A 12,773-nucleotide genomic window follows, 5' to 3' on the forward strand; every position below is an offset into this window, starting at 1 on the left:
TTATCAAACTATCATTTTTTAGCTTTGAACGATTGTGTTTGTGTGTGTGCATATTCGTGCAAATTTTTATGTTTGTGTGCATCTGTGTATCGATGTATGGCTGTGTGAACAACTGTGTGTGTGTCTGTGTGAGCATGCATGCATGTTATGCTGATACGTGTGTGTCTGTGTGCGTGTGTGAATATGAGAGCATGTGTGCGTGTGTGTGTGTGTGTGGGTGTGTGAATGTGTGTGTGTGCTTTAGGGTCCAATTTATTGCACAAATATCCCATGCTTCATACCATATCCTTATTATTTTTTTCTCAGAGTTAGCTGAAATTGGTTTCTTTCTAGTACCATTAAAACTGGTTGACTACATTTCGACTGGAGAAAAGTCCAATCTCATGCAATGGAAGAGGTTCACCTTCATTGCTATGCATGAGTAAGGTTGAAAGGAGAGGTGCGAGTTCACAGGATGCATAATGTAGGGACTTAGCAAATTCCTTGAAGACACATGTTCAAAATATGCCATGAATTGAATACAAATAACTGAATTCAGTTAATAAGTCTGGAATCAAAAGTGACCATTTTGGGGGTTCTTGTGGTGCAGTTGTAGTGCCCTCGCAGGAGGTGGGGTTCACCTGCTCCAGAAGTGTGTGATGACATCTCTGAACAAGTTGATTAAAAATACCTTAAAAGCCACTTTTAGTGAAGGTTGCAATGAAACTGCCAGTGGCTTTTTTTTTGTGTGGAAAACCTCATCTGGTTCACTTTGATGGAATGGAATCCACCCTCCTTACCTGCTCTAGACAATGTGTGACTCCAGACCCAAAGCAACGTGGTTGACTCCTAATGATCCTCTGAAAATGCCACAATAAGACAAGGGTTTAATTAGGGATGGGCAACAAATTTTGTTTTTGAGGCACAAACAGAAAGTGTTGGAGAAGCTTAGCAGGTGTGGCAGCTTCTGTGGGGAGAGAAACAGAGTTAGCATTCTGAGTCCAGTGATCTGTCCTCAAAACAGTGACTCTTGCATTGCACAAAATAAAAAGAAACTTTGATTTTGAATAAAATGCAAGTGACATTGTAAATATTTGCCAGAATGCCAACTTACTTTCTGTCTCCCTGTCATCAGCTCTTCACTTGCCAACTGTCATTCAATTTAGATTTAATAAAATTATTCTCTTTAGCTTTAGCATTTGAGCTCAATGGAAAGATCACATTGGTTATTTTTTGCATTATCTTGAAAAGATGAATCATCTTTCAAATCAAACAAATTCATCTGACATCAGGTAGGATTAAAAATGGAAATCCATCAAATATTGAGAGATTTGTCAAAAGGTTGCTAAATAATTCTCTTCCACACTTTCAGAGCCATGAATGAGGTTGAAGATTTATCATTTAAAACATAAAATGTCAAACACTCATCTAAATTTTATATTCAATTAATTTATGTTATGCACTCCACGTTACATGCAAGCACTAACCAAACACAACAGTGGCACTGCATCACACAGATTGAGAAAGATACAAAGATGAATTCTTTTAATGATTTAAACAAGATTCCCAATTTATGATGTGCTGGTGCAAAATACCATCTCTGTGTTATCTCCGGAAATAAGACCAGAAAATGTCAAAGTCAATGAGTATAGTATAAAGGATGATGGTTGTGGTCATTGGAAATCAATCCTCTCAGTTCAGGAACAATATTTTTGGAGATCCCCAGGGCAGGTATCAGTTTTGGCTACTTCATCAATAACCGTCTGCCACAATGTGGAATTGCTCACTGATAACACCACAAAATGTTCAGCACTGTTCACAACTCCTCAGATACTGAAGCAGTTCATGTTCTTATTCAACAAGGCTAGCACTACATGACCATGGATGGATACTGACACATATTTATCTCTCGATCAACATGACAAAGGAAAAAAGTGACACTTTTTATTTACTTTTTATTGACAGGATGTAGATGTCCCTGCCTGTGCCAGCAGTTATTGCTGATTTCCTAGTTGCCCCTGAGAAGGTGTTGGAGATCTGCCTTCTTGAACTGCTACAGTCTGTGGGTAGATCCACAATGCTGGTAGGGACAGAGTTTCAAGATGTTGACCCAATGACTGCGAAGGAGCAGCGATATATTTCCAAATCAGGATGGCGAGCGAAACTTTGTTAGTGGTGTCCCTATGTTACAGCTGCCCTTGACCTTCTTTGAAAAATACTGTCTGAAGATCTTTGGCGAACTTCTGCTGCGTATGTTGAAGGTAGTACACACTGCTGCTGCTGAGTATTAGTGCTGGAGGGAGTGGCTGCTTGCAATTGTGGTGTCAATTAAGCAGCTTCTTTGTCCTGAATGGTGTTAAGCTTCTTGAGTATCGCACTCACCCAGGGATGTGGAGAGCATTTTGCCACACTCCCTACGTGTGCCTTGCAGCTGGTGTACTGGCTTTGAGTAGTCATAATGTCAGTTACTACCCACAGAATTCCTAGTCTCTGACCTGCTTTTGTAGCCACAGTATTGATATGGCTAGTCCAGTTGAATTTCTGGCCAATGGTAATCTCTAGGATGTTGACAGTGGGGTATTCACTAATGGTGATGCCATTGAATGTTGAGGAGTGATGGTTAGTTAGTCTCTTATCAGATTCAGAGATGCTAAACGTTTGGCACTTGCCTAACACAAATGTTATTTTCCCCATATCACCCCAAATCTTGACATTGTCCAGGTCTTATTGCTTTTGGACATGGGCTGTTTCAGTTTCTGAGGAGTCACAAATGGCATTGAACATTGTGCAATCATCAGTGATCACCTCCATTTCTGACATTGTGATGGGGAGAAGGTCATTAACGAAGCAGCTGAATGTGGTTGACCCCCAACAACCACGACCATCTTCCTGTGCACCAGGTATGGCTCCAACTAGTGGACAGTTCCCTTGTTGATATCTACTGTTTCCAGTTAAGCTTCTTAATGCTATTTGTGACCTTTTCAGCAGAATAGATGACTCCCTCACTTTCGGATTCTTGCCTGTGACATTTGCACCATTTAAAGGTTACAAAATGCAATTATGTATTACTCTTGTCTTTAACAATATTTTCCGTTCAGGATTTTTACTTTTGTTATATTTCTCTGGTCATTATTAAACTGATGTTTTTGAGGTCTTTTGTACCTTAATTCTGGCATCACAGTGGTGCTTACAATTCAAAAGCACGTTAATGACTGCAAAGAGCTTTTGTATAACTCGTAGATGTGAAAGGCTTGAGAAATGCAAGTCCTTCTTTTTGTTGCATCTTCTATAAACCTAACTCCTTGAATTTGTTTGCCACCTGCCTCTGCTACTACCACCCCATATGCCTCCTCTAAACAACCACACAGTGTAATATTTATTCCACATTGTTTTTATGAGAAGAGGCAGATTTTAATGTACAGCTATAGAACGCTTGTCATTTTACGATCTCTCACCTCCAAGAAGGACAGTAGGCTCCAAGGCAGATTGAGAAAATATGTTGTACCCAGGGGAACCTGGAAAGCGGTCAGTTGTAGGTTCATCGTAATTTTTTTTTAAATTGCTGGATAATGAAGATGAATTGCTAATAAAGCTTTGTCATTACAAAGCACTGCTGTTTTTAATGAAGATATTTAATAACGATCTTGTTTATCTTTTCACAATTTTTATTCAAATTATCTCGTATTTAAAAAACACATTGAAAAACATCAGAGTGTTTCAGAATTATCCTTCTAAACATACTTAAATATTAAGCATTTAAAGCATTTGAGACAATGTTGAAATGCTCCAAAATGAAGGAAGATTGTATTTTGGTTTTCCCACAAGATTGAAGATAATTTGTTCATCTGAACCATTTTTTCTTCTTATTTGGGGTATCTGTGTCCTTTTAAAAGTGCAGATGTAACTTTACAACACAATAAAACCCAGAAACAGGCCTTTCGGCCCACCAAGCCTGCACAGATTCCTAATTCTTATTTACACCTGCTAATAATTGCTCATAAACAGTTTCTATCCCTCTATTCACCTTCCTTTCATATGTCTACCAAGATACACCTTGAACATTGCTAATGTGCCTGCTTCCAACACCTCTACTGGCAGTACATTCCTGGCATCCACCACTCTCTGTGTGACAAAATTTTCTCTGCACTTCTCCCCTACACTTTTCCCTCTTACCTTGAACCTGTGTGCTCTTGCAGTTAACTTTTCCAACCTGGGAAAAAAAAATCTCTGATTACCCATCCTATGTATGTGCCTCTCATAATTTGGTAGACCTTGATCAATTCGTCCCTTAACCTCCATACTTCCAGAGAAAACAATCCAAATTTATTCAACTAAAACCCCATAACTAAAACCTCCCAGACCAGGCAACTTGCTGGTTGACCTTCTCTGCACTGTCTCCAAAGTATCTGTATCCTTCTGGTAGTGTGGCAATCAGAACAGCATGTAATATTCCAAATGTGGCCGAACTGAAGTTTTTTTACAGCTGTAACATACTTTGCAAACTTTTATATTCAGTGCCCAACCAATGAAGGCAAGTCAGCCGTATGCCTTCTTGACTACCTTATCCACCTGTGTTGTCACTTTCAGGGATCTGTGGACCTGTTCATCCGGATCCCTCTGTTTGTCAATGTACCTGAAGATTCTGCGATTTATTGTATAATTCACACTTGAATTTGATCTTCCAAAATGTACAACCTCACATTTGTCTGGATAAGCTCCAATTCCCGATTCTCTGACCAAATCTGCAATCTATCTATATCCTGTTATATCCTTTGACAATCCTCTTCACTATCTGCAACTCCATCAGTTTTGGCATCATCTGCAAACGTACTGATCAGACCACCTACATTTTCCTCCAGATCATACAAGCAAAGACAGTTCCAGCACCTTTGCTGATCTCCATTCTGAAAAGTGCCCTTTCACCATAATCAGAGATAATGGGAACGGCAGAAGCTGGACAATCTGAGACAACAAAGTGTGGAGCTGGATGAACACAGCAGGCCAAGCAGCATCTTAGAGCTCCTTAGATGCTGCTTGGCCTGCTGTGTTCATCCAGCTCCACACTTTGTTATCTCTTTCACCATAATCTCTGTTTTCTATAACCAGGCCAGTTTTGTGTCCAGCTAGCCAGCACACCCAAGATCAGATGAGACTGTACCTACGACACCAGACTGCCATGAGTTGCCTTATCAAATGCTTTACTAAAGTCCACGTAGACAACATATCCTTTTGGCTCCTATTTTTCTGTGATTTAAACCATTTTAATTTTTTTAAAATTTACTGCTACTGTGATTTTAAGAATTTTTTTGCTGATTAATAATCGTTTTCCCTCTGAAACCTCCATTTTTAATAAACTCTTACATTGTTTCAATTTTTTCACCCTGATGAGATGAATACTATTGCTTTTTAACATTTTTCTTAACAAATGTCCTTTATTCCAAATACTGTTTGCAGCATTTCCTAATAATTTGAAATTAAATGATAACAAATCTTGTTTAGATGAAATAGAATTAAGCCTTCTTTGAGCTCAGCAACCTAGAATTTTGCTTTAAATATAAGCATTTTTATCTTTCCTCTAAGGGAGTTAACTTACTACAGGAGTCAACAATTGGGAATGACAATAGATAATGGTCATTCAAGCATAGCAGTGTTTATTCTCCACTTGAGACTTCATCCATCCCTTTCCATTAAACCCTGGTGACACCTCCTTCTTGTCTCAGTGTCAACTTCCTTTCAAATAAACTCTTTTAAGGGTCGTCGAATCACTACAGTGTGGAAGCAGGCCATTCGGAAAATCAAGTCCACACCAGCCCTCCAAAGGGCATCCTAGCCAGACATGCCCCCGCGAACCTATTCCACTGCATTTCCCTTGTCCAATCCAACTGTAACCTGTATATCTTTGGACCTTAGGAGGAAACCCACACAGAAACAGGGAGAATTTTCAAACTCCACACAGACTGTCACCTTAGGATGGAAATACGCCCGGGTCCTTGGTGCCATGTAGGAGCAATCGCAACAGCCATTGTGTCACCCCAAGTCAGAGGGCTCGAGGTCTGACTGCCAGTCCCTCCATTTATTTCCCAGCTCCCTTCCTCCGCTGCAATTGTGATGAGGGGTCCCAGCCCGAAAGGTCAACTTTCCTGCTCGTCTGATGCTGCTTGGCCTGCTGTGCTCCTCCAGCTCTACATTATGTTATCTCTGGCTGCAGCATTGGCAGTTCTTACTCTATATAAGTATTTTATTCTTTGTTTTTTCTCTCCCTCTTTCATTCCACTTGAATTGGCTGCGTGCATTAGGATAGATTTATGCAACAGTCTTCTGCGGAGTTCATGGTTTAGTGAGACTTTTGCAAATATTTAGCTTAAATTTCCACTCATTACAATCAGACTGATAATTCTGTCATACCACAAAATGCTTAAAAAATAGTTGTAAAGAATCTTATTTAAAACAGAATTATCCTATTGTTGCTTTAAAAATCTAGGGGCCACAGGGTCAATAGTAGATAATGGCAGACAGGCGCTGTTGATAAATTACATAATTTAAACCATGGATAAATTCTGGGGTGATGTTAGAATTGGTGAAATATTGATAATATTTGTTCCAAATATGCTTGTTATGATTTGACCCCATGTACACTAACATAGTTTTCTTACTAGCATTTTTGCATCATGCATAAAGAGACAATGATGGTGTAGTAGTAATATCACTACACTTTACTACTTCATCAGCTGAGGCTAGTATACAGGAGCTATGGGCTTGAATCCCACGATGGGAACTGTGAATGCAATGAAAAATTTGAATTAAAAGCCATTCTAATAGCAACATGTAACCCATTGTCAGGAGAAAGGCTCATACAAAATAGGAGCATGAGCAGCATCGGGCCCCTCGAGCTTTCTCCACCATTAAGGTTTTGGAGTAGATTTGTAGCTTAGGAAGTGGGTGCTGGGTTTGGTTGTTTTGCCGAGCTGGTTTCTTGTTTTACAGACGTTTTGTTGCCATGCTGAGTAACATCCTCAGTGCAGCCTCCAATCAAGGGTCTGTGTGTTTTTCCGCCTGGTTTTTAAACTCTGGGGTCCGAGGATTGCCTCACTTTGGGTTTTCCTTCGCAGTGGAACGTGTATGGGGTCGAATTCAATGTGTTTGTTAGTAGCATGCTTTGTGGAGTGCCATGCTTCTAGGAATTCTCGTGCCTGTCTTTGCCTACCCTGTCCCAGGATCTAGGTGTTGTCCCAGTCGAAGTTGTGGTTCTCCTTGTCCATGTGGGTTGAAATGAGTGAGTATTGGTCGTGCCTTTTTGTAGCCCGTTGGTATTCTCGTTCCTTTGTTGTTAGTTTTCTTCCTGTTTGTCCGATGTAGTGTTTCTCGCAGCCACTGCAGGGGATCTTGTAGATGATATTGATCCTGTCCATGGCGGGAAGTGGATCTTTAGTTCGGGTGAGCAGTTGTTGGAGGCTGCGCTGAGGATATTACCCAGCTTGGTAGCAAGACGTCTGCAAAACGAGAAGCCAGCTCAGCGAGGCGACCAACCTCAGCAATTTCTCCACCATTCAGTAAGATCATGGCTGATCTTTTCATTGACTCAACTCAACATACCCACTTGCTCACCGTAACACTTAGTTCCTTTACTGTTCCAACATCTATCTACTTTTGCTTTAAAGGCGTTCAATGAGGTAGCCTTGACTGTTTTATTGGGCAGTGAAGAAAGTCTGCCATCTTTACTGAGCCTGGCCTATGTGTGCCACCAGATCCACAGCAATGTACTTGCCTCTTAACAGTACTCTGAAATGGCCCAGAAAGCAAGCAACCCAAAAGTTAAATGAGATGGTTGACAAGTGCTGGCCTTGGCAGTAAGATCCACATGGTGTACAAAAAATAATGTTAAAGGAAATTTAACAGACAATATCCATCCACTGAAAAGAGGGTTAGATAGAGTGGACAGTGAAAGCCTTTTTTCGAGGATGATGACGTCAGCTTGTACAAGGGGGCATAGCTACATATTGAGGGGTGATAGATTTAAGACAGATGTCAGAGGCAGGTTCTTTACTCAGAGCATGGTAAGGGCATGGAATGCCCTGCCTGCCAATGTAGTTAACTCAGCCACTTTAGGGGCATTTAAACAGTCCTTGGATAAGGATGTGGATGATGATGGGATAGTTTATGGGGATGGGCTTAGATTAGTTCACAGGTCGGCGCAACATCGAGGGCCGAAGGGCCTGTTCTGCGCTGTATTGTTCTATGTTCTATGTTCTAAAATGGGTCAAAGTTCATCTTTACAATCATGTAATTTAATTAAAAGTTATACACTCTAGAATCGATACCCTTTATCTATGATGCTGAACAACTGAGTGTGATGCATGTTGATTGAAAGGTAAGCCTTTTAGGTCAATTGCCCTGACATAAACTTACACAATATGAAAACAGGCCTTTTGGCTCACTGCGTCTGTGCCAATCAACAAACACCAAACAATATTATTCCCATTTACCTGCACTTGGTCCATAGTCTCCTATACTCTGATAATAAAATGTGAGGCTGGATGAACACAGCAGGCCAAGCAGCATCTCAGGAGCACAAAAGCTGACGTTTCGGGCCTAGACCCTTCATCAGAGAGACTGCGAAGTCTCCTATACTCTGGCATTTTAAGTGCTTACCGAGGTGTTTCCATTCATTCAAACAGTATGGACATATCCAGGTCTAAAGGCAGATATCCAAAAAGATAACAGTTCAATACATCATTCCTTGTGTGGTGTTACTCTGTTAAATATATACAATTACAATCGATTTCCCAGAACAGTACACAAGCATTCAGACCCAGCCAAAGCATTCTTACTTTCTTCTTGAAGAATAACTAAGCTTATTTATTTTTAGATACTGCTTTTGCAGGAGAAAGGCTCTGCTTTCTTTGAATCTTTATCAATATCTAAGAGAACAAAGCATTTCAATGTAGCTGATGAAATATTGCTAGTTTTGATCTCACTCACCAACCAGCGCCTTCAGACTTCAAAGTCTCTGGAGGGTCTTTCAATCAGGCAGAGCCGTTCTCGACTGCAGTGGAAAGTACAGAGTTCAGACATGGTAGTTTTTAACACTGATCCACCAGCAAATAACAAACTATACGGGCACTGTCTTGTCAGATTAATGAAAGGGAGAAGATTGATAGGCTTGACATCCCATCTCATCCTTTATTCAGTCTCCTTGCCCTTAATTCAGTGAGGCAGAACTCATGTATAAATTATTGGTCATATCGACAATTAATCAAGTGATTGAAGACTGATAAAAAAGGTTTGAAATTTGCAATCCATATGGCAGTTAATGAAATTCGTCAAATTTGGAATTAACAAACAAAAAACCCAAAGGTGACCACCACTGACTTGTAAAAACCCACCTTGTTTGCTTATGCCCTTTAGGGAAGGAAACTGCAGTCTTTACCTGGTCTGGACGACGTGATCTGAAGGCCAGAAATGTGGTGAACTCTTAAGTACTCTAGAGATCCAATCAGTTCATTGACAGTTAATGATGGGCATCAAATGATACCCTTACAAGCAATACAACTTGAGAAACCATTGCTCACCAATTCTCTTTTCTGATAAACTCTTTCCTAATGTATTCCAGAGAAAACTTTCCTCACTCCATATTTACATTGTTTCCAATCCAAAATTGTCACTCTCAAAAACTGAATGCTAAATGTTACCATGTTATATCCTGAAGAAGAGATACTGGACCCAAAACATTAAGTCTGCTTTCTCTCCACAGATGCTGCCAGACGTGCTGAATATTTCTAGCAATTTCTGACTTTGTATCTATCATGTTAGGATCAACGTTCTCTATGGAATCTTTTACTCTGTGATAGTTATTCTGCTGTCTCATTACGCAAGATCAAAAATACCTTGGTCCCTGGTTGGATACACAACAGATGCATCTCAGAACATAAATGATTCCAAAGTCAGTGTTCTGATTAGTGAGATTGCAGATGCCATGAAAGTTGGTTTTATTGTGGGTGGCTCGGAAGGTTGTCAAAGGATGCAGCAGGATGTAGACCAGCTGGAAAGTTGGGTGGAGAAAAAAGACAAATGGAGTTCAATCCAGACATTGTGTGAGGTGATGCATTTTAGGAAGTCAAATGCAAGAGGAAAGAATACTGCAAAATGGAAGGACTCTGAGAAGTATTTATATACAGGTGTATCTTGGGGTCCTAGTTCATAGCTCCCTGGAAGGCACATGACTTGCACACCCTTATCACTTAAGAAATTGTGTATAACTGTCGTCAAGTCATGTTGTAGCTGTACAAGGCTTTAATTTGGCCACATTTGGAGCACTGTGTGCAGTTCTGGTTGCCACACTATCAGAAGGATGTGGAGGCTTTGGAGAGAGCGCAAAAGAGGTTTACCAGAATGTTGCCTGGAACAGGGTGTGTTAGTCATTAGGAGAGGTTGGACAAACTTGGATTGTTTTCATGAGAGCATTGAAAGCTGAGAAGCAACACAATGAAAATATACAAAATTATGAGGACCGTAGATGGGGTGGATAGTCATAATCTTTTTGGAGGGTAGAAATGACAAATACTGGGAGCATAGGTTTAAGGTGAGAGGGGGAAGGTTGAAAGGAGATGTGTGAGGAAAGCTGTTTTTACACTGAAGGTTTTAAGTACCTGGAACACAGTGCCAGAAGAATGGGTGGAAGCAGATACCATAGCAAAGTTTAAGAGGCTTTTGGACCGTCTCATGAACAAGCAGGAAATAGGGGGATATAGACCATGTTCAGGCAGAAGGGTTAACAGAGATATGGTGGGCTGAAGGGCCTGTTTCTGAGCTGTACTTTTCGATATTCTATTAAATTATTTCAAAAACACTGTAAAGTTTCCTTGTAGCCAACGGTGCCAACTTGATTTTCACAATCTATAAAGAGACTAAAATCACCCACAATTAATGTACTCCCATTTTTAAAGGCTCTCATTACCTCCTGATTTATTCCCTGCCCTAAAGAACAACTACTGTTACAGGGCAAATGGACTACTCCCACCAAAGTCTTCATTCCCTTGCTATTTCTTATCATCACGCTTATGAATTCTATGGCACCTAATCCAGATTATTTCTCACTATCATCATTATTCAATCTGGTATTGACAAAGCTACCCCACCATCCTTCCCTTCATGTCTGTCCTTTCAAAAGTGAATATTTAGCTTATCCCTGAGTATTCAGTTTGATTTCCTTGAAACCATGTTTCAGGGATGGTTCAGTTATTCAGCTCATATCATTTGTGTGTATAGACAATGGTTGCCCATAGGGTTACTGACCAGAAATAAGCACAGAAAGTTCTGGAGAAACTCAATAGGTCGAGCAACATCTGTGGAGAGAGAAGCAAAGTGAACATTTCAAACTCAATATCATTCATCTTTCTCCTAAATGACCATGTGTGGCCACAATGCCTTCACTCTGCTTTCAGCAAGATGCTGTTGGACGGTGAGTAGATCCATTAACTCTGGTGGATGTTTTTTCCCTTCTCTAATATAAAAGGGTGGTCACCCTGAGAGCTCTCACACATCAGAAATGCCTAACAGAAGCCATCCTTGTTTCAGGGGAATGACAATCGTGTTGAACCAATAGTGCTACCTATTTCAAAGCCATTTTCAGAGCTTCGATAACACATTGCACAGATGGCGTTGGAATGTGCTTTGCGTATGTGTCTTACAACACCAAAAGAGACCACTTGGCCCATCATAAGTACCGTCAACTTGATAATGTTTTGTGGGACTAAGCCCTTAATTTTGCCCATAATGTTGTCTTTATTATTCAGTCAGCTTTTAATTTGTGAATTCATTTTTGAAGCTTTTAATGCAATTCTTCAATACTTTTAATTCAAAGTAACACATCTATTATAACATCAAAAAATTTCCAACCAATGATTTCTTGTGGACAATAATAGCAGCTTAATATTGATGGTAGGAAGATGTGTTGAAGGCTCCATCTCTTTATTGGAACTTGAGCATTTGCTTCTTAGATAGCAGCAAAAAATGACATTGGTGTGACATGCAAAGTAACTGCCCTTGACATGAAGGCTACATTTGACAGGGGGTGGTATCAAGGAGCTCTAGCAAAAGTGGAATCATTGGGAACCAGGGCCAATCACTGATCAGAATCAGAACTGGATTATAGGAAAGTGGTCGTGGTTGACGGAGGCCAGTCATCTCAGCTCCAGAACATCTCTGTAGGTGGTCCTCAGGACAGTAGCATGGATCCTCTGGCATGGATAGAGGATTGGCTGACTGGGAGACAACAGAGAGTTGAGGTAAAGGGATCTTTTTCCGGATGGCTGCTGGTGACTAGTGGAGTTCTACACAGAAGTCTGTGCTGGGATCACAACTATTCATATAATATATTAACGATCTCGATGAAGGAATTGGGGGTATAGTTGTTAAGTTTAATGACACAATAATAGGTGGGGGGACAGGTAGTATTGAGAAAGTGAGGACACTACGGAAGGACTTGGATAGACTAGGTGAGTGGGCAAAGAAATGACAGATGGAATATTGTGGGAAAGTGTGAGATGCAGTTTGGACAGAAGATATGACCAAGAAGTTAGGTGAGGGCAGAGGAGTAGAAATTGTATAAATTGACTTCAATAAAACATTTTACAAGATGCCCACATGGTAGACAAGTTGGTTAAGTTAGAGCACATAGGATTCAGGGAGAGCTTGTCAACTGGATACAAAATTGGTTTGACTGTAGGAGACAGAAATGAGGCTGGAGGGTTGTTTTTTGGGCTGGAAGCCTGTGATTATTGATGTTCTGCAGGGAT

This window comes from Stegostoma tigrinum, chromosome 13 (genome assembly GCF_030684315.1).
Source record: "Stegostoma tigrinum isolate sSteTig4 chromosome 13, sSteTig4.hap1, whole genome shotgun sequence".
Lineage (NCBI taxonomy): Eukaryota > Metazoa > Chordata > Chondrichthyes > Orectolobiformes > Stegostomatidae > Stegostoma > Stegostoma tigrinum.